The sequence below is a fragment of the Phocoena phocoena genome, chromosome 16 (assembly GCF_963924675.1).
Source record: "Phocoena phocoena chromosome 16, mPhoPho1.1, whole genome shotgun sequence".
NCBI lineage: Eukaryota > Metazoa > Chordata > Mammalia > Artiodactyla > Phocoenidae > Phocoena > Phocoena phocoena.
The window spans coordinates 15,679,990-15,701,720 of NC_089234.1; the positions used below are offsets into that span (position 1 = coordinate 15,679,990).

A 21,731-nucleotide genomic window follows, 5' to 3' on the forward strand; every position below is an offset into this window, starting at 1 on the left:
TGACTGTTTGGTTTAATTGCGTGCTTATAATGTGCTGTTTTCCATTTCAAGTCATTCTTGTAAGTAGGTTGTAAACTTTAAAAATGAAGAAAAATATATTTTCCATTGCTGACTAGCATAATTTTAATTTAATTATGAGGTTAATTGGCTTTTGTGTGTTCACCTGGATCCATTTCTCCATCTGAAAGTTCATCCATATTAGAAAATGCCCGCCACCTTCTTGGATCGGCCCATCTGGTGGATGGTGAGAGAGGCAAAGGGCTCTGTACACCCAGATCCAGCCTTTCTCCTTAAATCTGGGCTGTACCTCCAGTGGGCATTAGGGCAGCCCTTTGGTCTCAAGAAATCTTCTCTGGTTTCTGGGTTCCTGATGGCTGAGACAAAAGGTGGTGTCTCGAGCTACCTCGGCTGTATTTTGGCCTTATGTTTTTGTCCACTTAGCCCCTTGTAGCAAGTGTGCAACTTGGGGGTAGACATTGAAACGTGGCACCATCCGCAGGTCACCGGGACAACTTCTATTCTGAGCACAACTTTCTCTAGGTGAGGATGTGAAATTTTCCACGAGGCCCAGGAGATGATGACTGCTCCAGGGGAGATGGGCGCATTTGGTCCCCTTGGCCTCAGGCAGCGATGTTGCCCTGCTACCTATCTTACTAGGAACCGGCTTCCTCCTCTTTTGTTTTCCACCTGAACGCGCTTGCTTCCTGCACCTCATGGCTTCCCACCTTGTGAGGGATGTAATGCCAATTCCAGCAGATGGACCTGCCTAGAGTTTGCCAGGAGGAGTGACGGTCAGGGCTGGTACTCGTCCAGCCCAGAGAAAATGAACTGCTTCAGTAATCCCTTTCCCTAAAGGACACTTTGGAGTGGCCTTGCAAATGAAAACTGTTTATAAACCATCTATTTTCATGGCCCTGCAGCAAAACTCAAAGCTGCAGGCAGGCATCTTGGAAACATAGACAGAATCAGGAATTTTGGAGCTTGAAGTGGCCTTAGGTAAGGTGGGAGAGGGAAGAGTGGTTAGTAGAAAGAACTGACACAGCAGACACACCAGGATTTGATTACAGTACCTACACTTAGAGCTGAGCAATGGGTAGCAAGTTGCTGAAACTCTCTGAGCCTCAGCCTCATTTGTAAAATATGGATAATCTTTACCGTTTAAAGGCTTAAATCGGATTATAAATGAGTCATCTGGGACAGGGCCTGACATACGATGCTTCAAGAATGTTTTTTCCATTTTCTTCCTTTATAAATGAAGAAAAAGATTTTGTAAAAGCCCAGTACATTGAATGAGCTCATAACTTCCTATCTGAATGAAGGAGTCAGGCTCACCCCCACCGATTTACTCTCTGATGTAGTTACATATGTGATTATTTCAGATGTACAAGTTAATAGTCATCAACACGTACAAAGCACGTTGATGCTTTCTTTTGAAATTTTCTTAAATCACTTAACTTTAGACATCCACATGCGCATAAGTTCAATCTATCATTGTTCCAGCAAGTATTTTCTTTTACAATACTTTTTACAAGGCATCTAGCAGCTGCTAAATAAAGATTTGTTGATGAATGATTGTTTTTCCCATTATGAATTTTTGTCATGGCCTTCACATACTCTTTGGGCATAAATTCCTTACCACCCTACTTACTAATTACTGGTTCCTTTCCCTCACGTGGGAAATAAATGCTCACGTGTCTTTCCTGTCTGTTAATGTCTGTTATCACATCCACCTGAGTGTGGTCTGTTAAGTATAAACTCCTGGAGGATTTGTGCTTTCTGTTTAATTGTTCTGTATAATGCCCAGCACGTTTGCCTAGACGGGGCGTTCCTCAGTATCTAGGATGATGATGAAGAGGCCTCTTAGCTTCTACGGACTGTGAAAGCTCCAATATCAGCTCCTTGATATAGACTGAGTCCCTTTGGAACAGATGTTCACCACCTGCCCCTTTGATTAGTAACATCTTTATTTATATACCTTACTGTTCACCCTGGTTAACTGTGTGATTTAATAATCCTTAGTAAATTTACAGAGTTGTGCAACCATCATCACAGTCCAATTTTAGAACATTTCCATCACCTCAAACAGATCCCTAAGCCCATCCTTTGATTCTTTATTCTTCACTTTCTTTCCCATAATCACATGCACGTGAATGTAGAGAAGGCAGGTCGACAGGAAAGGCATCTCGTTATTGCTCACTAAGGGCTGCCCAACTAGGCAGGTTTCTTGAAACTCTTGGCTCTGTCTGGTGGTGATTTGGGGCTCTTTTCATTTGGAAATATGCTTGGCAAATTTAAAGATGAGCCATCCTCTTTCTCTCCATCCTAGAAGATATAGAGGTAATATAGAAATAAAATCTGAAGGAGGAGCTGATAACTCCAAATATGGGAGAGTAGAAGAGGATGATTAAGTCTGGGGGGCAGTGATCCCAGATCTTATGCTCCTGTACTTCTAGCCCTGTGCCTGGGAGCATGGTTGAATTTCCCTTTTTCCTTTGTAAGGAGGGACACTTTCACTCCTCTGACAAACAGTGGACTGCCTACTAATGTCCCAAACAAGAGGCAAAGTTCTAGGATCACCTGGATATCTCATTTAAAGTATAGATTACCAGACCCTCATCCAGAGATTCTAGGGGTCCAGGCTGGGGCCAGGAATCTGCATGTTAACATGCCACCCTGCTCTGGGTGATTCTGGTAGGGCCAGGGGGCTACAGATCACACTTAGAGAAACTGTCCCTCCAAGGGTGTGGTGAAAGCACATTCATGGGGGCTTTTGACTCCTTGGAAGGACAGTGCACTAGAAGTTTAGCTAACCCCCCGTAATTATTATAATGTGTAATCCAGTAGCTTCCTCTTCATTTTAGAGGCCGTGTTCTATTGCTAAAATCCTTACATTTCTTCAGCAATGTTTGGGATTGCTTCCAAGCCAACCTAGAGAGATTACACACACACACAAAGGTCTTTTTATGTATTAGCTGATCTTTACGAGCAAATAATCTCCATGAAAAATTTCCCTAAATCACATTAGTCTTGTTAAAAATGACAGGAGTCGTAACAATCTTGCCCTAGTTCTAAGGGAGGGCTACATAAAAGGGGCTGTGCTAGCACCACGGTAGAAGGTTTCTGGCTCCGTCTGTTCATAAATACGCAGAGCCTGTGGCTTTGCCTTCTGTGGCGGCTTCATCTGGCATTTCTGCAGGACAGTTTAGTGGACAGTGGGGTAAGGTGTGTAAATTGCCTGGAATGTAGGTAACTAGTAATTTTTTTACTGCAGTAAAAGGACACAATACAAAATGTACCAACAGTGTGAAACATGGAAGCTTCATAAGTGAAGTTTTGGGGGGATCCCATTTATCTCAATACAAACATTCTGAAATATGAAAATTCTGAACAACGAGTGGAAACCAGAATCCAGTTGCACTGTGTTTTATTACACCTACAGAAAGGATGCCATAAAGTGTGCCTCCAATGCAGGGACTTAGGAGAGGAGGCTCTTTGATCTCTGTGCTCAGTTGTGTACCTTTCCATCATCCCAAATCGAAGAAAGAAATTAAAAAGCATAAGACACTGGTTTCAATGCAAGCCTCTGCCCCCGGGGACAATCGCTGTCAGATTAATGGTGCAGACAAGCGTGGGTGAATGTGAAGAAATGGTACTTTCCCCACCTGCGGTTAAAAAAAAAAAAAAGAAAACATACCCCCCTCCTTTTTCAGAAACATGGACTGGCCCGTTAGTGGTTGCTGGTGTGTTTAACTAGTAAATGCAGTGGGGAGAGGGAGGGTGGGAACGCCTGCCCCAGTCTGTTCTTTTTTCCGGTGTGTGTCTCTGGAGAGACGTGCATTTCAATAGCCTTGCTTCAGAGAGGAGCCCGCTCGCGTCCCCCAGGCGGGCGGGGAGCCCCGGTCTGTCGGGCTGAGGTCTGGCGTTTACAAGCCTCTTTGCCGTGTTGTGAGTTTGAAGTCCAGAGTTCCCTGCTCAGCAAAACCAGGAACCGAAGCAGAAGAAAAGGAGCCCTGGGTTAAGGTAAAGCGACGTTGCTGGAGGTGTCCTTGGCTTTGCAGAGCAGACGTGAAATTCCCCGCTTCCTTGGCGACACTGGAGACCCCCAGGGTCCTCCAGATGTGGTATGCTGGATCCTGGCGACAGAAGCCACTTGCTTTGGCCTGAAGGACATTTTACTTAAACTTTTTGCTTTTCTTATGATACAAATGAACTGCGGAGGTTTTTTTCCCATGCATATAGTAGTAAAGAGCAGGAAAGGCAGGTTATTTGACTGAGAGTAATAGTTTATTGACCTTTTAAAGAGTGTGTTTTTTCAGACTGCTCCCCCAGGACTGAAAGGAGAGTATGGTTTCTAGACTGTTTTGTTTTGTTTTGTCTGTGGTTGTAAAGCTCCGCGGAATTTATGTTTGAGATGAAAGAAGTTAACCCTGTTTGGGGGGTCTGGTGGTAAGAGGGGCGAGGGGAATTGACTCAATTGATCTGTTACTATAGATGTGAGGATTTTTCCTTTAAGAAGTTTCCCATGAATGAATATGGGGAAGCAAAACATTTGTGTATTATTCATATTGTCTTACAGCTACAGGTTGAAAGAGCCTGACTGTGCCCTCTCTTTACCATCTTTGGGCAGGAAGTGTAAGAAATCTAGAGATTCTTGCCTTTCTAATGCAAACAGGTTTTCTGAAAACCTAGTTATTAATCAAATCATGCTCCAAAGTTTATTTTTGAGAAAAAATTTTAAAGCATGCTGTGCTAGCACTGAAGAAGGAATGAGACAAGAAAAATCATCTCAACCATGAAAGAAATAGATTTATGATTTGGGAAAGGTTAAAAAAGAAAAGTGAGTCTAGCCTAAAAGTCAGCAGGTGTGTGGGGTTGCCACAACAGCTTCATCTATCCCTTAACTGGGACTGGGGATTTAAAAGAAAATTGAGCCTGTTTTCTCTGAGACAGTCTCAGGAGGTATGTTAAGAGGATGTGAAGTTATTTAGATTATCCAAACAGGTTCTGACAAGTAAGTGAAAATAACTAATTAAAATATTGTTGCCATTCTATAATGGATCAAAAGGCTTGTTGAGTCATGATGTACTTACAGAAAAGGTGAATTTGCCACAGCTCCTTGATATAAATTACTTCTGAGAAGGGTTTCTAAGACTAAATGTGAGGCCTGGCTCAGCCTCTTTGAAATAAGCTTTCAATGCACGTTTCGACCTCGTGTTTTCAAGTGTGTTCCTTCTGCATTTTCATGTGTCAGTGAGTTTAACCCCTGCATCTGTGGCTTATCCAACTGGGTCAGGGGCTATCATATAATGACAACAGAGGTCTGCAGGTTTTTCCCTCCAACTAAATAATAGCTAATTTAAAAGGACGGAAAAGTCCAAAATACTCAGCACTTACACCCCAAGTCTGTAGAGGGATGATCATGGTTTTGCCTCCTGTAGACCAGGTTTCTCAGCCTCAGCACGCCTGGCATTTTGGATGGGGTGATTCTTTGCTGTGGGGAACTGTCCTGTGTTTAGCAGCATCCCTGGTACCCACCCACTAGATGACAGTAGCAATTCCCTCCCCAACTCAACAACTAAAAATATCTCCAGCCATTGCCAAATGTTCCCTGCAGGGCAAAATCAGCCCCCAGTTGAGAACCACTCCTATTAAGTAACCACTTTTGAGACCTACTGGGAGGGCTGGGTCGGGGAGGCAAGACCCCAAGGGAGGGTGTTTATCAAAAGAGCAGGAACAGGACAAATATTTTGCCCTGAGCATTTGGGTCTTTGCTTTGTTTTCTTTTTGTTTGAAATCACATCCTGGGCTGGGTGGTTGAGCAGGGGTTAAGCACTCTTCTGCATATACATTCTTCTGCCCCTGGCCTCTCCCCTCCTGGTCCTTTGTGGGCCTTATTTGATGCAGTGCCTAATCAAACTTCTCTGAAAGGAATCCTATCTTAAGTGCATCCCAGAAATGCACTATTTTTTTTAAAAAAAAGCATCTCGTATTATAGCACGTTTTATAAGGTGTAAAAAATAGGTGTGCCTTGTGTGTAAATCTGGGCACACCTATTTGGTTTTTCTTCTGGAACCTGTAGCTAAGTGCTTTCATTTCTTTTTTCCTTTCCCCCTCTGCACCAGTAAGTCTCAGACTTTCTGATTGAGAGTTGGGTCTCATTTTGTCAATGAAATAAAATAGTCACAGCGTTTTTCCAATGCACAGATAACAAAAAAGTCAATGGCTGGAACTTTTTCCGTTTAAAAGTTTTCTTACACCTTTAGCATATGCTGTTGTGTGTTTGCTCTCAGAGGTTAACAGATTACAAAATGAAATCGTAACAAATTCTGGAACAAAACATTGGAAATAGCCAGTTTTGCTTAGTTCTACTTAACTTTTCTTGGTGGACCTATGTTCTAATTATAGCTTTAAATTTTCTAAGTATACATTCATAATCTTATTAAACAACGATCTGATATACAGACTATATGTATTACATGTTCTTGGCGTTTCTCCAAGAACATGATACGATGTGCTGAGCACCATGGTATGTTGCAAGGAGTGGCCACAGGCTGCTCTGGGGAGGGAACCCTCCTCAGGCCCAGCTCGGGTAGGAGTGGTGCCTGACGTTGGCTGAGCATATCAGGAAACACCTCTACTTGTTGGAGTCATTCTTGGTGATGGGTTGGAATGGCCCATGGTGTTTTCTGTGATTCATTACAAAGCACATCTTCCGTTTACCTCTACTTGGAGGTACCTATGTATCCGACACCTTGTGCTCTCTTAGAAGCATTTCCTCATTTGAAAATCCACTCCCTCGTTTACTAGATCTAAGATCTATGAATGCAGAAAACATAAGTATTTTAGGTCCATTTTATCACCAGGATGTAGCACAGTGACTATGGATGCTGGCTGCTCAGTAGTTGATGAATAAACAAGTGGATGTCAGTGATTCCCATACAAAGACCACCCGGGAGCTTTGTCTGCAAGAAGTTCGCATGTCTACCACCTGTTTCCTGTCCACATAGTCTATTCTGTGTATTTTTTTCAAAAGGACAAATCCATTCCCCATCCAAGCAGCCTTTAATGTTTGAAAGACTACCAGGGAAATCTTTTAAGGATATAGGAATAGTGGTTCTGCGGGTTGTAAAATTTGGAGGGGAGAGCTTTATAAATTTTTCTTCCTGAGGTCCAGATATTAAACTTATGCTCTTATATTTAAAGCCCCACATGCTAAAGCTGCTTGTGGCTTCAGTGAGAAGAAGAGCATGCCAAGCCTAGGACTTGACCTAAAGGCAATGTGTTCCTATCCTCTTTGTTTTTAAGAAAATTATCCAGTCCAATGAACTTGTAGATCACAAATGAAAAAATATGCCTTATATATTCTTATGTATTAGAGTATGAAGTCTTCGAGAATTGGGAGTGTCTACTGGGAAGTCAGAACAGTGCTGCTTAAAAGAGCCTACATTTCGGGCTTCCCTGGTGGCGCGGTGGTTGAGAGTCCGCCTGCCGATGCAGGGGACACGGGTTCGTGCCCCGGTGCGGGAAGATCCCACATGCCGCGGAGCGGCTGGGCCTGTGAGCCATGGCCGCTGAGCCTGTGCGTCCGGAGCCTGTGCTCCACAACGGGAGAGGCCACAACAGTGAGAGGCCCGCGTACCACACACAAAAAAAAAAGAGCCCACATTTCTTGAATCAGATATCAGGACATGGGGTGTCCAGATGAGGCAGATGACTTGAAATGGGGACTTCCCTGGAATATGCAGGATGTAAAGATGTAGCAGTGGTATGTAAAGGAGCCCAAGATGGCCTTAATGCTGTGATTCAAAGACTGTCCCCAGCTCCGTTTTCTAAAGCAGAGCCCCTGGTATGAGTCTATATGGGCAAGAATGAGTCTAACTGGTGCCTTAAGCTGCCCAGGCTTAAACTGTGACCTTGCAGGGAGGGGGCCCCAATAAAAGAGGAAACAAACCCCACTGCTTTTCCTGTTCACCAAGCCTGGAATGTCTTTGGCAAATACGTGTCTGTGTCCTCCTCAGCATTGCTGGTTCACATTGAGGTCATATTTTTGCTCATAAACATTAGATGAAGTAGGAATGCTTGCTTACACTTAAGGCGGCTTTTATCTTACCCTTCTGCTAAATAATAATAGTGTTAGTTTGTCTTGGGGCCCTGCAGCTGGCTCCTTGCATCCGCGCTTATATCCGTATACCTTGTCCAAATAAACATACTTGAAAAGATAGAGAAATGTGTTTTGAACAGTTTAGAACATCCTCTAACAGAGAGTTTTAGCCCAGCTTTCTGCTTTGTTTTGGCAGCTTGTTTAGGATGCAAAGTGTATCTTGTTCTGGCAACAGATTAAAGAAGGTGTTGGTTCTTACATAACAAAGTTTAGGGCCTAAGGACTGGGGTGGGGGGTGCTGGCGAGTGCAGATTTCCAGTCTTCCTTTGTGGGTTTTTTTTTTTTTTTTTTTTTTGCTGTACGCGGGCCTCTCACCGCTGTGGCCTCTCCCGTTGCGGAGCACAGGCTCCGGATGCACAGGCTCAGCAGCCATGGCTCACGGGCCCAGCCGCTCTGCAGCATGTGGGATCTTCCCGGACCAGGACACGAACCCATGTCCCCTGCATCGGCAGGCGGACTCCCAACCACTGCGCCACCAGAGAAGCCCTCCTTTGTGGTTTTTAAAGAGTTTTAAAGCATAAGGAAAAAATGTACCTTTTTTTTATATATATATAAATTTATTTATTTTATTTTTGGCTGCGTTGGGTTTTCATTGCTGTGCGTGGGCTTTCTCTAGTTGCAGTGAACGGGGGCTACTCTTCGTTACGGTGCGTGGGCTTCTCATTGCGGTGGCTTCTCTTGTTGCAAAGCACGGGCTCTAGGCACGCAGGCTTCAGTAGTTGTGGCACACGGGCTTAGTTGCTCCGCGGCATGTGGGATCTTCCCAGACCCGTACCAGGGTTCGAACCCATGTCCCCTGCATTGGCAGGCTGATTCTTAACCACTGCGCCACCAGGGAAACCCCTGTGGGTTTTTTTTTGTTTTGACTTTTAACCTCAGAACTGTAAAAACCTATTGAAAAACCTTACCTTGGCTTAGCCAGCCCTCTGCAATTAAGCTCCTGCCCTGCCCCCCCAAGTCACCTACGTCTCTCCCCTCAATTCACTCCAGCCCACTGGCCCTCTTTCTGTCTCTCAAGCACTCTCTCGCCGTCTTGGGGTCTTTGTACTCGCTGTTCCCTCTGCCTGGAACATTCTTCCCCCAGGTCCCCTGGCCCTGTTTTATTCTCTTCATGGCACTTTTTTTTCCACGATATGAAATTCTTCTTTGTTTATATACACATCATTGTCTGTCACCTGTTGCTAGAATGTAAACTTCATGACAGGTGCTGCCATGTTCCCAGCACCTAAAACAGGATCTGCAAATGAATGTATTTACAAAACAGAAACAGACTCACAGACGTAGAAAACAAACTTACAGTTACCAAAAGGGAAAGGGTGGGGGAGGGATACATTAGGAGCTTAGGATTAACAGACACACACTACTTTATATAAAACAGGTAAACAACAAGGTCCTACTATATAGCACAGTGAACTACATTCAATATCCTGTAGTAACCTATAATCCTATAATGGAAAAGAATCTGAAAAAGAATAGATATATGTAACTGAATTACTTTGCTGTACACCAGAAACTAAGACAACATTGTAAATCCACTGTACTTCAATACAATAAAATAAAATAGTATCTGATGGAAGGTAGGTAGGTGTTCAATAAATGGATGGTGGATGGATAGATGGAGGAATGAATGGGGAGGGAGGGAAGGAGGCGGTGGGTGCTATCTGCCTAGTAACCTCCTGCTCCCCTTTAAATCTAACCAAGCGCTCCCCTTCTGTGGTGCCCCCCTCCACAGTAGTCCTGGGTGGTTTTCTCCCCCATGCCCACCTCACTGGGCACATCACACCAACAGTGTCACCTGTTGTAGTCCCTTGTTTTGGAGTCAGCCACACCTCTGCAGGGTAAGCTTCGGGACAGGAATATCTAATAAAGGGTGATTATGGCTGTAGTTATTATTAGTTCTTGCTGCACTTTATAACCCTATCTCATTAATGTCCTTTCACCCATGTGCATTACTCTGTATTACTTTCACCTTTGTTTTGCAAATAAGGAAACTGAGGCTCAGAGCAGCTGCCCAGATGATTACTGGCAGGGCCTGGATTTGAATCCATAATGTCTGTCTCCAAAGCCCATATTCCATGGCATTTGTCTCCTCTTCATCAGGTTGATGAGAATTGGTCCACCATCAGCTTTTGCCAAATGAATGAAACCTAAGACCTCACCTCACCTCCTCCCTCTCTTCCTTATTATTTGAGCTTATAAGCATTATTTATAATATAAACATTATTTATAATATTATTTGCAATATTATATAAATAGTGTAAAGATGAGCTTATTAGCTCGTCTCTAAGGACAACTAGCTGGTGTATCTTAAGTCACTTTTTTTAAACTGTCGGGGCTTAATTGATTATTTAAACTCTCATTTTTCTCATGTAAGCAAATCCATTAGTAAAAAGTTCAGCTATTGTTGAGTCATGCATACGAACTTTAACCGAGCTGGTTCCTGGGCAGCCCTAGGGACCACTTTCCCTGTTTTCAGCTCCCAGCGTTACATTGATTTCCCTTAGAACATAAAGCTTCTCACTAAGAAAAGAACGTAGCAGCCATAGATGGACATTTCAAGTGGAAAAAAAAAAAAAAAACCTAGGAAAAAGCCTAAAAATGTAAAATGTGTCAGTGTTTCTTCTCATATTTTTAACACAACCAAGTGCTTCCAATTGCCTGCCCCTCCACTTGGTTGCGTTAAAAATATGGAAGAAGGGCTGACACCAGTCTTTATGAGTTTGGTTGGCCCCAGGATGTTCCATTGCTGAGGTAGAAAGCCAAGATCAGAAGCCTCTGCCGACACATGCATGTAATTCTCTAAGCCCCGTTCTAAGGTGATAAAAGCTGCTGAATTTTCATAGCGTTGTGGTGGAAAGAGTTAACTGCGCTCATGCCCCAGGTGTCCTCATCTGGTGTGCCCAGTAATGTGAGTCTTCGGGCAGGAACTAGGCAGACTGTGCTGGTGTGTTGCGAGCAGTTCCCTCATCGTCTGGCAGCTTGAATTTTCCAGCACACGACAAGTCCCGATGACGACTCTAACGGGGCAGAGTCCTGACAAGGCTGGTCCATCAAAGCTTTCCTTGGTGCAGAACCAAGTTTCACCCAGGTTTGGGGCCAACCCAGCTGGTTCCCATTTTCCTTGGTGGGAGGATAAGCAGGAAGATGGAGTTCATGTGTGATAAAATCAAAAGGCCCTCCAGCACTGGGGGTGGGACCACCAAGAGGCGCTCTGTCGTGGGTAGCATGTGTGTGGAATCTGTCACGAACCCCAATATGTGACCCAGCTTCTCTGTCCATCACAGCCACTACTGGCCCTTTAACCATCCCTGAGAAGAAGGGACTGTGACTTTTTAACACAACTTTTTAACACAACTCTCAAGCTCCATAATGGTCTTGGGTGTGCTCATTAATAACTGTGTCTCGTGGTTTGAATTTAACTGACTTTGCAATGAGAGTATTGGAAAGGAATTTCTGACTGAGTTCATGCATTACTTCCAGCTCAGAGCCATTTGGTAACTGGGGCCTTGCCTAATCTGAGCTCACACTGACACGGGCTGCAACTCAGTTGGCTGGTTCCCAGACCTGGCCTGGCACCAACCTGAAAGATCTCTTCTCTACCTGCTTTTCTGTGTTAAAGGTAATTCCTGCTCAAGACCCCTAGAAATACCATGGCAGGAACGTTACATAGATTTAATCTGGTCTGACCTTCTTAAAGTTAAGGATATTGAGACCCAGAAAACACAAGAAGGTACAGCCTATTGGTGAGAGCGAAAAGCAAGCCTCAGAGCAGTTCTGTGTTTCACCACCCCCAGCACTCCCCAGGCCACCCCATTCAACTACTTCTCTGCTTATTGTACAAAAAAAAAAAAAAAAGTATTCCCAAAGGCCTTCGGAATATTAAAGCTATTGCGTGAAAGCAGGGTGCTAGGGAGTCGAGTGAATTTCTCTGCTGGTCGTTCCGTGGATATTTGAGAATTTTTGCTCAAAGCTTTATTTTATATTCTCTTTGTTTTGAGACACCTTCCCTTTCCAGGCCACTAGATACTTTCCTTCTTATCCTGAAAACGTCTGAGTTCCCACCTGCTTCCAGGGAGATGGTTGATGACTGCCTGGGATGCCCTGCCCTGTCCAAGTAGAGAACTTCTAAAAGTTTTCTTTACAAAGTAATGTGTGCCCCTTTTAAATAAATATGAATAAACAAAGAAGCACATGGTGTAGAATCATACAAGGCAGAGGGCAGATGGTGACTCTGTACAGACTCTTTCTGTAAGGGGCCGGATAGTAAATATTTTCAGCTTCACGGACCATTACTCTCTCTGTCTTAGCTGCTCAGTTCTTCTGTTGAAGGGCCAGAGTAGCCATGGACACCACGCAAACGAATGGACATGGCTGCGTTCCAATAAAGCTTTATTTACAAAAGCAGGGCTACAGTTTGCCAGCGGTAGACATCCCAGTAGACATCCCCCTCTCCCTCCCCACCCCCGCTCCCCAGAGGTGGGTGTTGTTCGGAGTCCCTGGCAGCCACAGAAGTGTTTACGTATCTGGAGTTTAGGCACATGGATTCTGTCATCCCGAATGTAGTTCTGTATCTTGCTTTTCTCCTGTTTCCAACGCACAGATAAACGTGGGAGGGTATATATCCTTGTTTTAGACAAATAGGACCATGTTGTGCCTATTGTTTTACAGTTTCCTTTTCTTCACTTGGCAGTGACTCAGGGCCAGTGCTTATGGATTTAGGACTTTATTCCTAAAGGCCACACAGTGGCCTCATTCTTTACCTTGCTCCAAGAAACCATAACAAATACAAGAGAATAACTATAGATGTAAATAATTACTGGCCGACAGTCAAAGATGATGTCTTGTTGGCTTCACATCATCCCGTGTGTCTGGGCGGCACTCCACGTTAGCCGTTCTAGAGGGGGGATCGCTTCAGCCTCCTTGCTCCCAGCCCAGCACCGTGTACAAAGGGGCAAGTTAATACATGACTTTGCATGACGATGAAGGTTTCCAAGCAAATTTTAGGATTAACATCATGATTGATTATGAAGAGATTTCTGTGAAATCCTGAAAATGCCAAGTTTTGTGTAGTGCTGTGGAATATGGTTTGTGGTGAATGAGGTTAGACCCGCCCTGTGCCTGCCCTTCAGTGTCTGTGCTTTTGGAGATGCCCTGTGTTCATTTCCTAGGGCTGCTGTAACAAAGGACCACAAACTTGGTGGCTTAGAACAACAGAAATCTATTCACTCACAGTCCTGGGCGCCAGACAACTGAAATCGAGGTGGTGTCAGTAGGGTTGTGGGCTCCTTCTGGGGGCTCTGATGGAGAACCCGTCCCATGTTCTCTCCTAGCTTCTGATGGCGGCTGGCAATCCTGAACGTTCCTTGGCTTGTGGACATATCACTCCAATCTTTGCCAGTCTCCCCGTGGCCTTCCTCTTTGTGTCTCTCGATCTGTTTCCCCTTCTCTTTTCTCGTAAGGACTTGTCATTGGATTTAGGGCCCACCCTAATCCCAGATGACCTCATCTCAAGATCCTTACCTTAATTACATCTGCAAAACCCCTATACCTAGCAAGGTTACATTCTGAGGTTCCAGGTGAACATGCCTTGAAGGAGCCACAATTCAACCCACTCCGTGTCCTCTGTCTAAACATCAGTGTTCTTCCTTCTCAGGTTTTTCTCCTTGCCTCATTCTTGTCATAATCAGCAGCCCTGCTTTTTGAGGAGAACCCTGGCAGCCCCAGGAATGGCATCTGCTGAGAGTTACTTGCAAGTCTAAGATCAGTCACAGAAATCACCGGCCAGAACTGCAAGGCTTCGAGGAATTTTCTTGCCAAGTTCAGCAAAATAAGAGGTTAATGAGAAAAGTATTTGCATATCAGATACCTTAATTGAAAAGGAAGCAGGGCTTCCCTGGTGGCACAGTGGTTAAGAATCCGCCTGCTAATGCAGGGGACACGGGTACAAACCCTGGTCCAGGAAGATCCCACATGCCTCGGAGCAGCGAAGCCTGTGTCACAACTACTGAGCCTGTGCTCTAGAGCCTGCGAGCCACAACTAATGAGCCCGCGTGGCACAACTGCTGAAGCCCGTGCGCCTAGAACCCGTGCTCCGCAACAAGAGAAGCCACCGCAACAAGAAGCCCGAGCACCGCAACGAGGAGTAGCCCCCGCTCGCCGCAACTAGAGAAAAGCCCGCACACAGCAACGAAGACCCAATGCAGCCAAAAATAAATAAAATAAATAAATAAATTTATTTTTTAAAAAAAGAAAAGGAAGCAGAAGGAAAACTTGCTTTTGTAATCCACAGGGGTTTTTAGTTCAGATGGTGCCAGCTGAATGGTGACCTTGCTCTGAAATTAACCAGCACTGGTAGTTGAGTTTCGAAGTTTGACTCCAGCGTGAGGCCTGGATTACCAACACCATCATTTGTATAATTTTTCAGAAGAAAGTTGTATTCATGCAAAACTAAAGGACTGTAGCTGGGTACGTCACTTGTTTTTATGTTGTGGCCTCTCCCATTGCGGAGCACAGGCTCCGGACGCGCAGGCTCAGCGGCCATGGCTCCCGGGCCCAGCCACCCCGCAGCATGTGGGATCTTCGCAGACCGGGGCACGAACCCGTGTCCCCTGCATCAGCAGGCGGACTCTCAACCACTGCACCACCAGGGAAGCCCCGTCACTTGTTTTTAACAGTTTGAGAAAACAACTGTTATTTGTGTTGCACAAGGCATTTGGATGCAAAAAGGTTTTAGTTTCTAAAATTGAGAAGTGAGGCCAGCCCAATTTCCCCTGGGAGACAGCACCTTTGGTCAAAAGTGGCAGAAACTCACCTCAGTCCAGCTGTCTTAGTGTCCTAGGGCTGCCGTAACAAAGTACTACAAAGCGGGTGGCTTTAAAGCAGCAGAAATTTATTCTCTCACAGTTCTGGAGGCTAGGAGTCTACAGTCAAGGTGTTGGCACGGCCAGCCTCTCTCCGAGGCCTCTGTGAGGGCAGGGGTGGGGGTTCCTTTTGCCTGGTCCAGATTCTGGTAGCGCCAGGCATTCCTTGGCTTGTGGCAGCGTAACTCCAATCTCTGCCTCCTGTGACCTGGCATTCTAAGGAAGCCTGTCACCCTTTCCTCCTCTTATGAGGACACCAGCCATCCTGGATTAAGAGCCAACCTAACTCTGGTCTGACCTCATCTTAACTAATTACATCTGCAACAACCCGGTTTCCAAAGAGGAGCACATTCTGAGGTGTCGGGAATTGGAATCGCAACAAACGTATCTTCTTAGGGGGCACAAGTCAACCCCTAACACCAAGTAAAGCACAACAGGACCAGGCCGCCACAGAGGGCCGGAGGGGCTGAAGCCTGGGCCTCGGGTGCTGTGTGTGTGCTCTGGGCGTCGGCTTGTCTCTGCAGGTAATCGTGCTCACAAACCTACTCTCTCTGCTTGGAAAGGACGGAGCTACAGGGGCTCCGAGCAGCTCAACCTCAGTGGAAAAGGCTGCTCTCTCCCCTGCTCACCTCAGGAAGTCCTGGGGAAGGTGCCATTGCCATGGTGTGGTCACCTTTCCAGCCTGGATCATTCTCTGTGGCCCGTGGTGGGTCGTGGAGACGATGGCATTTCCTGTGTCTGGAGTTGTGGGGAGGATGAGGCTCTCCCCAAAGCAAGGTGGCCTTAACTCGCTCACTGGGGGATCATGAGCGTGGCGTAGCCTCAGCCACACGTTACTTCTAAACGACCCTGGTCTTGACTTGCTATTAATGTGATCTCGTGCGTGGATTTGTTCTTTTACACCCACTGCACATTCACCTGGACTAACCCGCGTTCAGGTGCTGGGAGATGTCCCCAGATGTGTTTTAGATTTTTTGTTTCTCTGAAAGGTTTGCATTCAGGCAAAAAGCCCATGGAGACTCTTAATTGAATCTTTAATCCCTAAGGGTGCCATGGTGGTAGCTATCAAGGACGAGTGCTTTGTGCCTCTTAGTTTTCAAACTAATGCTTTTAAATTTCTAAACAGGATCGCAATAGTGTAGACACACTTTTAAACTCTGCTAAGTGGCCTGTGGGAAGCCCGTTTCCTGTACTTTGAATGCCTTTTTGTGTTTTTATGCACTCACTGCTGGAAAGGTACGGTTCTAGTTCAACTATAAAAATTAAATCGGGGAATGATTGCATAAATTAACAAAACAGCTCATAATTCAAAATGCCCATTTCGGGCTTCCCTGGTGGCGCAGTGGTTGCGAGTCCACCTGCCGATGCAGGGGACACGGGTTCGTGTCCCGGTCCGGGAAGATCCCACATGCCGTGGAGCGGCTGGGCCCGTGAGCCATGGCCGCTGAGCCTGCGCGTCCGGAGCCTGTGCTCCGCAACGGGAGAGGCCACAACAGGGAGAGGCCTGCGTACCGCAAAAAAAAATGCCCATTTCATGTCTTAATTATGTTTATTTCTATCTAATATTAAAAAATAACAACTTATTCTCTGAGTCTACTGCGAGCAGCATAGAGCAAGCCACCTGAGATAACTAATCTGCAGATAGTCCAAGAAGAGATACCCATACAGCCTAGAGGCCAGACACACTGATTCCCTGGGTACCATCATTTGAGGGATAGCATCGTTTGAAAACTTTTCAGGCTTGTGATGACATTTTCAAGAATCTCTCTGTCTTGGAAATTTGAAACATGACCCAAACTTAGCAGGTATCAGTAGCCAACTAGATTCTGCCAGGGCACTAATCCTTGCCGTCTCTTTGGTAAAGGATATATTTCTTGGTAGCATTGAATCCATCACCTTTCTCAGAAAAATCAATCGCTTATGTCTACATACTCTGGACTAGACAGGAATGCTAAGAACCATTTAGCTGTTCTTTTGTTCCTGGTTAATGAGGGACGCCCTTTGCTCTCTCCAGCCACCAGAATTAGTGAGGGACGTTAAATTCACGTCGACTCTAAGCCCACTAGTGCTGCAGGCTGAGTTGGACTTTTATTGGTGGTCGTTTATTCTAGGTTAGGAAGAGGTGAACTGAAGCAAGTCTACCCGGTGAAATTGCTGTGATGTGGTATAAGCTAGCTCGGGATAAATTGAGTGTGAAATCATTACTGTCGGATGTTGCCTGCCAGTGGCTTTGTGTGTGTATGTGTGTGTATGATTATTATTTTTGCTTGATTTAAGGGGTGGTAGAATACTGGCTGTTACTGAAATAAAGCTAATTTCTTCCTGTTCTGAGCCGTTATGTCGCATGGTTGGGACGTTTGAAACACAGTTTTCTAAGATCACTGCTTTTCTGCAATGAAGAACTAGTATCCTTCTTTCTTCTCTTTCTATCCCCTCTGTGATTTTTCTTCTCTCAATTTATCCCATCTATCAGTTAAATGTATAAGGGGTAAGAAATGAGCTTTTAGCTGACCATTATATATGGAAATTCTATAGAAAAGCAACTCGAGGTAAAGAAATGTCTGGTTTTCTGGGTTTGCTTTTGTGTGTTGGGGAAAGAGAGGGTGGATGGAGTGGTCCAGGTGGGTATGTTCTTGGCTGTGATGTGAGTTAGGGAAAAAAGTCTTGAGTTTTGGTTCATATAGTAATGAAAGGGAGATTCTGCTTACCTTTCTAGTCTCCATTTACAGGGCCATTTTCTGTGATGTCTTCTCTGACCCCTTGAATCATCATCAACCACTGTCCCCTCCTCTTGATCCCAGGGCAGAGTCTTTCATTCAGTGAATGCTTATTGAGCACTTACTGTTTGCACAAACTGGGGATGCAGAAATGAGCAAGGCTTCTGCCTAAAGGCTCTGACCTCATGCACACAGGCCTCTGGTCCCTAGAAAACACAGCCGGACATTACTATATACCAGGCGCTCACATGTGTGCATTACATTGGGTTGGAACACATTTCCTTTCTCCAGATCACTAAATCTGGCCTGCTTTATGCACAGGTGAAAACAGCAGTTTGTTCAGGCTCCTGCCTTTAATAGACTCATTATTTTTGGAACAAGTATCCCTCTCAGCAAGGTTTACAAATCTAAGTCATCTTGTGCTCATCACGGCTGGCCCGCAGCAAGGAAGTGGGAACAGCTTTCCTGTCCTAATTGGACAGAAGGCAGTTGACTTGTCTTAAATGGGGAGTGCCTGGACCAACCTTTCCAGGAAGATGCTAAGAGAGCATCTGTGCACCTGAGATAGTTTGTTGATAAGGAAGTGTTGCCACCGTTTTCACGCTGGAGAGAGTGGCAGAGGGACAGCTGTTTGGTCCCATAAGAAAGGGAGGCCTTTAAACTTGATGATATTGGAGAATATAGACAGTTGGTTTTTCTCTTGAGAGTTGGGAGTGTTTTTTGCAGGTGACCTGTTTGTTTCATACTGAAAGAATTAGAATTACTCTTTCCCAGGAAATGTATTAGGAGCAAATTACAGGATGTAGGACTATTCTAGAAAGAGGGGAGGGGGGATAAAAAAAGAATTTTTAAAAGGAACACATAGCTTAGAATAGAATAAAGTCCTAATGTAAATTTACCAATATAGTTTGATTTCAAAAATTCATTCTGTCGCTGCTGTACAGCATGATGATTTTTCTCAGTACTGGACTTACCTAACGTATTTTGGGTCTACTAGTTTGAGGTATAATTCATTCTTTAAACAGCATTTAGCATTTAATGCTTGTACTTGCTAGCCGATTGCATAATTATTGTTATAATATACAATTATAAAGGACACGGTCCCTGCCTTAATGGAACGTAAAAGTTAGTGGCAGTCCTAAAACACAGAAATATCTAGAAGCTCAAGGCACTATATGAATGGAATAACTGAATGCTCTTTATTTAAGAGTGCAGTTGAGGTGGGGTCACATCCAGGTGAAACTGATAAGAAAAGTCCCTAGAGAAGGCAGCTTTTGACCCAATGCTTGGAGCATTGGTATTTTATTATATAAAGTAGACTATTTTTGCAAAATATACCTACTATGTGCTCAACACCTACAAGACTCTGGAAATATGAAAATGAATAAGACAGTGTCCTTTCTTCTGAGAAGTGAAAAGTCTAGTGGGAAAACCGGTTAAGTCACCAGCAGTTATAATTTATTGCATTAGATAAATGGGTGTCTACTTCCATCAATGTTTAAAAAGTATATATTCGAGACCAGAAATAAATGCAAGTCGAAGGGAATGCCCGAATCTGGGCAGCTGGAGAAGGCTGACTCTCGAAGTTCTCAGCCTGGGCTGTACCTGGGAATCACTAGGGGAGCTTGTTAAAGCTGCTGGTGCCCAAGCCCTTCCCCAGAGCTACTCCACCTCTCTCGAGGGGAACCTATAATTCTTTAAAGCTGGACAGGTAGATTGAGATCAGATTGTGGAGGCTGTTGAATGCCGGGGTAGGAAGTTCAACTTTTGTCAGGAGGTAGTGGGATGACATTAAAGACGTTTTATCCAGAGAGGATTGTGATCCATGTGGTGTTCAATAAAAACTAACCTGCCGTTTAAATGTCCTTAGCTCAGTGAAGGGCCTCTGGTCCAGTTGCTGAGTGGTGAGGAGGGAGGGCGACATTTCTTTGCAGAGTGGCTGCTTTTCCGGGCAGCTGGACTTTTCCTGTCGGTGTGCCTGCCTGCCTGTCTGTCGTCAGAGGAGCCGGCTGGCTTTGACTAAGTTCAGTAGACTTTGCTAAGGAGCACTTGGATGCCTTGACCTCAGAACTCAGGCCAGTCTGCTGCCCTGGGGCAAAGTGCAGGCTTGACATCGGCTCAGGTCACAGGGTCTAACACTTCAAAGGTTCCAGAGCTGTGTGACTGCACAGAATCACCGGTCCATGTCTGTGACTCAGGCTGTCATCTGAGTCCCAGCATCTAGCCACGACAAGGTCACTGGCTCCCCTCTGACAGGACCCTCTGTCACCTGACATAACGGGTGGGAGGGGGCCGCAGGTGCGGCTGGCAGGGTACCTGCCCTCCTGGGCAGAACTCTCTGCTTATCCTGGCTCCAGCCTCAGGCCTGCCCTTCCAGAGGAATCCAGAGGGTTGGTCGCAGAGCAAGCCCCCACCCAGGCTGTAAAGACTGGAATGTGAATCATGTATCTCTTTCTTTGCAGGGTACAGAAATGCTTTGGTCGTCATCCAAAGACATGAGCTTTGTTTTTAAATGGGTTCTGATTTGGGTATTGCCAAACATGGGGTCCTGAATTCTTTCATACGTCTCCCTCTCCGTCTTAGAATTTACTTTGCACTCTGTTTCTTCTTGCTCCTGACCAATAGCACTGACAGTGATGGCCAGAGCGCCCCTCCCCACTGCTCCTAGTGAAACGGTAGAGTCTGGGCTCTGCAGATTCTGGGCTGGAAGGCTTGGTTGTTTGTTAAGGGGGTAGAGTCCAGCCACAGTGGGAGAGGAAATCAGACAAGGTTGTTTTTAAAAGCAAGTTGTGTTTCTCTGACTGTTCTGGTATTGGTTCCCACCCTGAAGACTCCTCTAACCCTGGGAAGAAAAAATATTTTTAGTCTGATACTGGGCTGTAGGCAGCCCAGAGCTGAACCATCTGTAAAAGAGTTGATAACTCAGAGCCATGGTTTTAGTGGAAATAACTTGTAAGGATCACCCAAGACTCCAAAGCAAGGCAAGGGCTATGCCCAAGGCTCTGGGTCTTACCCAACTCTCATGAAGTCCTTTAAGAGTTACGTTAGAATAGAAATATCGAGGAAGGAAAAAGAATGGGTGGACTAGAGAATTGTTTGCAATTCCTGGAGAAGATCAAAATCGTAGAAGTGGAATTTACTTTAGAGATAGCAACTTGATGAAGAAAAGCAGTTGACAAACTAGAATCTCCCTGAATTGGGATGACATGTTTCCTGTACACTATATAACAAGCTTAAATATTTTTAATTAAAAAAAACCCTGCTTTCTGTATGTTTCCTACAAGTTACAAAGTCATTACTAAGACGATAAATACAGGGGACCGGCATGCTCTTTCCCATCCCCTCTCCCAGGTACACACTTGGGCCATTTGGCCGCCAGGACATGTGTATTGATCGTTGATTCCCTTGGAGCATCTGGCAGGGACGAGACACTTTGGATTGCTGTTATTTGTGCATTCCTGACTCCAACATGCTCTTGAGTTGGAAAGGAGACCAGGAATGAGATCACGAGTAATAAGAAACCTTAAGTGTTTGCCCTTGAACAAGAGACAAGAATTATCCAGTTGGGATTAGATTTCAAGAATGTTGAACTTGAAGGCAAATATTTATCTCCTGGTGTTAAGAAAGGAAAAGATGTAAAACCTTTGACCTTGACTGTAGGGTGGTGTCTGCATTTGAAAAATGGGTTGCATTAAACCGGAAGCATGATGAGTTTCTCATTGTTCCCTCCCTGGAATTATGCAAATAGTTTTTTAGCACATGCAGAGCAGCAGCTGACCTGGCGTTCTACTCAGTGTTCACCGTAACATCCCACTGGATTCTGAGAGTCTGTCCCTCTTGGGTCTAACTTCCTAAAGAGACCCCTTAAAAATCTCTTTCAGAGTATAAGTATTTGGAAAGAAAATGGCCTAGAATCAGCTGGTATTTTGCAGCCTAGTTCATCCTCTCCCTGTGTCACAGGACTCAAGGTAAATTTACATGTAATTAACATTT

At 45.0% G+C, this 21,731-nt stretch overlaps 1 protein-coding gene across 11 annotated transcripts in view; it reads left to right on the forward strand.

Moving 5' to 3' along the window:
• Positions 1 to 21,731, forward strand: part of ABLIM1 (actin binding LIM protein 1) — a 323,249-nt gene that overhangs the window by 237,941 nt on the left and 63,577 nt on the right. The window contains exon 1 of one of the 11 annotated variants that reach the window (XM_065894035.1): positions 3,859 to 4,020. The exons of the other annotated variants lie outside the window; for them this stretch is intronic. The gene's annotated coding sequence lies outside the window, so the exon portion shown is untranslated. Of the gene's footprint in view, positions 1 to 3,858; positions 4,021 to 21,731 lie in introns of those variants that run through there. 11 annotated transcript variants of the gene reach the window in all.